Raw genomic sequence first — 5,317 nt, forward strand, 5'->3', positions numbered from 1 at the left:
CTTACCTTAGTGGTATCATTCTCGATGCCCATGGCTCAAAGTATTGCTTCATTTTTCATAGGAAATTGTCCACATCCCTTACTGACCTAATTCCCTTGAACTTCTTGGGCTTGGGAACCTTACTCGATGCTTAGGTGTTCAATGAGCACACCACTCCCAATGTTACTTTGCAAGTTGATGATTGCAAAAATTAAAGCTTTTCATAAGTTAATTTTACCCTAAATTTTAAAAATTTTTGTGATCTTTGAAGAATTTTTACCATTTTTTTCTTTAATGTGCTTAAATTCTTATTTTTCAAATGTACATGAAAAATTCAGGTACTCTAACTAAATTTGGACAAAAAAGGCTTAAGAGCTTGCATGTGCTACTTGGATCACATGAAATTTAAAAATCCATGCAAAAATGGTGGACTAGCATTTGACTAAAACCTAAGGAATTCCACATATTCAACCGACCATCAATGCTTTTAAAAGCCTAGGCATATTCGGCCATACATGCAAAAGAAGCAAATCCAAAACCATGCAAAAGTGACAAGCCTAGAATTGATCCAAACCCATATGTAATGTCGACCTAAAAAGCCTAGAAGTCATCCAAGTATATTCGACCAAATAAAAAAAGAGTGGTGCATGAAAATTCTTTCAATTTTCAAAAAGAGTTTGAACTAAAGTGAAACCAATCAAGCAACATTAGGAGAAGAATTCAAAATGGCCAAATCTTTTTTATATTTCCATTCAAATTTCAAATGTGATTAACATGGCATGGACACTTTAGCAAAGACAACATAAGTGGACCAATCCAAGCTCACCATTCAACCACACAAGCATTCACATTAACAACCTCTTTCATAGTCAGCAATCCAATCTTAGCTAAATAAGAACACTTTTTGAATTTAAAAGGGTTTTAGCTAGAACTAAATTGTCCGAGTTCATCCCCTTGCCCATGGCCTTGTATTATAAATAGACCCCTTTAGCTCACTTGTAAACCATCCTATTTTCTCATTTCCATTCTTTTCTTCTAGTTTCACTTTCAGCTAAATTCTCTTGTATTTTTCTTAGTTAAGTTTGACTAGAATGACAGACTAGTCAAAACCTTTGTTTTCAAGCTTGCATCTTTTCAATACAAGTCATTTCCAAAGTTCTTTCCATGCTCTCTTTTACTTTTTATACAATTTAAGTTCAAATATTATTTCCAAGTTTTTATGCATTTACTTTCATTTCCCTCAAACCTTAATCAACCAACAGTTTTCCTGCCTTTACCTTTTTTTACATCTTCACAATTTTCCTTTCCTTATTCTTTTTATATTCAACCAACCTAAGTGCTTCCAAGTGATCATCTTGTAAAGCATTTCAATTGGCCTGCAAAGCATCGTTACTTTTAGTTTTACTTTTCCTAACTACAACTAGCTTTATTCAGCCCTTTGTAGCTTTTAGCTCAACTCTTACCATTTGCTCACCTCTTTCGACCTACATTTCAAGTACTTTAAACACTATTTTCCTACATTCTTAGATAGTCTCTTTAAGTCTTGTTTCAACCACCCTTCACCCAATTTTTGCAATATCTAAATATAAGGTCAAAAAGATCAATTTTGGTACTTGGTTGTGAGCATCCCTTACATAATCCTTATGAGAACGATACTCACTTATCACTTTATTATTTGACAATGATCTTTGCACTTGTAAACTTATAAAACAACAATCATAAACTATGAGCTTTCTCTTGAACTCTTCTATCTTTTTGCACATGACTTTCACTAAAACCTTCAAAACTTCATTCTTCTGGGTGAACATGTCTATTATTAAATTAAAGGCATCTTGAAACTCTCTCTTAAGCTCCTCTCCCATGAAGTCCAGCTTCTTGAAACGAGTTACCAAGTTTTCGAGCTTGTTTTTTATGTCTGCAATGGTCACCCCACCTTGGCTAAACGACCATCCAAAGAGAACATGATATCTTTTGAACTTCCCTATTACTCTTCCCAAAGGCCTTCTGATCTCATGCTATTGGCTGGAGTAGCAACCTTACTCTGAAATCAACTGTCTGGGACTTGGATTTTAAACTAAAAACTTTATGTAACCTTAGGCTAGACCTACCTTTCCTGTATGCCTAAATCATCCTACAACACTCAAGATGAGTTTGCTACTTAAAAGATAACTCAAAGGCACTTAAAAGTATAAAAATTTGAAACACAAAAAGATAGCTGAAAATGCCAAGCACTTTATTACTCAAGCAAATTATATACACAAATAAGGATGGTGTGACACCTTATTTATGCTTAAAACCCTCTTACATCAACAACTAGGATTGAATCAATCTAACGACTATTACAAAGTCCACAAATTACTTAAACATTACACAAAATTACATTAAAATTTAAGTTTTACAAGTAAAACGGTACTGGGTCTTGGGCTTGTTGGAGTATGTTGAGCCCGCACCTAGGCTGAGAGCTTCTTAAACCGTTTTGGAAGCATAGTTCATGGCTTGGTGTTCTTGTGCGTGCTGCCCTTGTGCTTATTGCCTGTCTAAGATCGAAATCCCCTTATCTATTTCTATTAAACATGCCTAAGCCTCTGGTTTACGCATGCAAACTGTGACACTAACTTTAGATAAGTGCTCAAGGCCTCCTTCAGACAAGCATGCTGGTTAAACAAAACGAATACCTTTAATGAATTTCATAAAAATGTGAGTGAACTTGCAAAGTCGAGCATGAATGGCTCTCATAAAAAAAATAGACTTGCAAAAGACTGATCTCGACTAAAAACAATCTTGTTGCCATACAATTTCATTGTTTTAACATATGAAAATAATGATCCATGACAATTGATATTGGAGCAAAATTAGGCTCATCCATTATGCTAGAATGAAGAGCCATGTAAATGCTTAAATTCAAAATTTGAGTTGATGCTAGCTCGAATAAAGTTATTGAGACAAATTTACAATATTGAATAAGCATTTGTGTAGACACCATATTTTGTCTAAAATTTTTTTCAAAGTTCATTGAGTTTCGAATTTTGATTTGATTTTATAATTAAATCTTAATACAAAAATTGAATTTTAAACCCAAAGATTAAAAGCCAAATAATTTGGATTTCAATTTTAATTTTGATTTTGTTTTTAACTCTAATTTTGATTTTAATTCTTAATTTTTAATTTGAATTTTGAATTTTTTTTAAAATTTTAGTTTTTTTATTTAATCTTGTGTTGGTCAAATTTGTCAAAAGTCAAAAAAGCAAAAAAAATTTTCAAAAAAAAAAAAAAACGTTGGATTTTCTTTGCAGAAGGCTTTAGATTTGGTCTTAGATCCTATTTAGATTCTGAAAATCAAGGAGCCAATTGTCTAGGAAATTCTTAGATCCCAATCTTCATGAAAAGGGAAAATCACATAAAAAAAAAAAACTTAAAAATTCTGTGAGTACTAAAATTTGTCCAAATTGAAGGGGGATTTATCCCTATAAAGGGACTTCCAATCTGCAATTACAAGAGGGGACACAACAAGCAATTCAGAATCCATATACAATCAACAAAGCCAAGAAATTCTCGGCCAAAGAAGCAGTGAAAAACAAGGAATACACACAAGAAGCAATCGGCAAAGCAAGATCAAGCAGAAAGCAATTCGGGCAATTCACAAGCATCAAGCAGAAAGTAATTCGGGCAATTCACAAGCATTAAGCATCAAGCTCTACCAGCCTGGAAAATCAAGATAGCCAGAACAATTGCCCAGAAAATCAGCTCAATCCAGAACCTAACAGAAATCAAGTTAACCCAAAGCAAGCCCCAACACCAACAACTGAAAGCATTCAATCAAGAACCCAGAAGCAATAAACCTTCAAATAGAAGAGCATTTCAGAAATCCACAACAAAGGCCAAAACACCAATCAGCAATTTCGTAGTTCGAGCTTCGAACAATCATAATAAAGCAGTGAGCAAACACACAAGGAATTAACAAGAAAGAAGAAGGAATTAAGAAAAATTCCCAGCAAAGGCAGAGTCCGATAGTAAAAACCTCAAGTCAGAAGTAATTATCAGCAAACAGCCACAACAGCAGAGGGCCTCCATCAATAAGGAAAACAAAGAACAAAAAATCAACAGAAATTTTGGCAGCAAACACTCAAGCAACAAATAAGAAACAAGAATTCAAGACCAGAATTAGTAACTACCTAGACCCGAAAACACCCACACCCAGCCATTGACAATTCAAAGCAAGACTTAGTGAGCAATCTGCAATCAAACAGAAGAGTGATTCAAAAATCCGAAACAGAGGAACCAGGCAAAAAAAAAAAAACTATTTACAGTCGAGATCCAAACCCATAATACAAACATCAAGCACAATACACAGAATAAGAGCAATTACATAGCAAAATTCAAAAGCGTTCTTTAGTTTTTGCGTCTCGGCTTGAACTTGTCTTCAGGAATTTTTGGGTTCTTGAAAAATTCTTGGTTTCTTTGAAGTTGCTGGCGAAGGAAAAAAGAGAGACAGCACCAGCTTTGAGTTTTGGGTTTAGTTTTGGTTCTGGGTAGCTTTAGGAAAACAAGAGAAAGGGGTAGGAAGAAGGCTATGACGGTGACAGTGGCGGTGAGGACCTGCCGAGGTTTGGGTTGTTGCTGGGTTTTGCATTCGGGATTTAGAGGAAACGTAGAAGAGGAGGAAACAACTTTGGGTGATTTTTTTTTCAGCGACAACAGAAGGCGGCGAACGGTGGTGGAGGTTACGTCGAGAAGCTGTCAAGATTCGGGCTTGGTGTTCATCCGATTCTTGGCTGGATTGAAACAAGCTAGAAGAAGGGGGAGTGTTCAAGGAAAAAAAAGAAGGGCTTTGATTTTTCGTGCTAGGTTTGAAATACACCGTTTTGATTAAGGCAAGGGAAGGAACTTCAAACCCGCGTGAAAGCCATACCCGACCCGCGTGACCCGATTCATTTGGTAAGACTTCTTTTTTTTTTTTTTTTTGTCTTGATTTTATTTCTTAATTTTTTTCTTCTCATTTATTTTCCTGATTTATTTATTTATTTTTTATTTTTTATTTCAAGTGCTTATTGAATTGAGAAAAAAGAAAATTTGATGTGATATTTATTATTTGCATGCTTTTATTTCAATATTTTTTGCATGAACATATAATTGCTTGATATTTATATTTTTGTATGAATAATTATAATATATATTTTTGTACAGCATTTGTGCATAAATTTAAATTAATTGCATGATTATATATTTATTTATAAGATTATTTATTAATTGCATGATTATTTAATATTTTTTTGTGATTAATATATTTGCATAACCAATAATAATTTGCAATTGCATGACTTATAATATATTTGCATGA

The 5,317-nt window shown here is 33.9% G+C and overlaps 1 long non-coding RNA gene across 1 annotated transcript; it reads right to left on the reverse strand.

Moving 5' to 3' along the window:
- Positions 1–770: 770 nt before the first annotated feature.
- LOC149518470 (uncharacterized) lies at positions 771–4,954 on the reverse strand. Its single transcript, XR_016342879.1, has 3 exons — positions 4,346–4,954; positions 4,152–4,212; positions 771–2,633 (listed from the first exon to the last, which is right to left on the reverse strand). It is a non-coding gene; the product is annotated as an uncharacterized LOC149518470 (long non-coding RNA).
- Positions 4,955–5,317: the final 363 nt, after the last annotated feature.

The sequence above is a fragment of the Durio zibethinus genome, chromosome 6 (genome assembly GCF_047325235.1).
Source record: "Durio zibethinus cultivar Kanyao isolate XHJ-2024 chromosome 6, ASM4732523v1, whole genome shotgun sequence".
In the NCBI taxonomy this organism is placed as follows: Eukaryota; Viridiplantae; Streptophyta; class Magnoliopsida; order Malvales; family Malvaceae; genus Durio; species Durio zibethinus.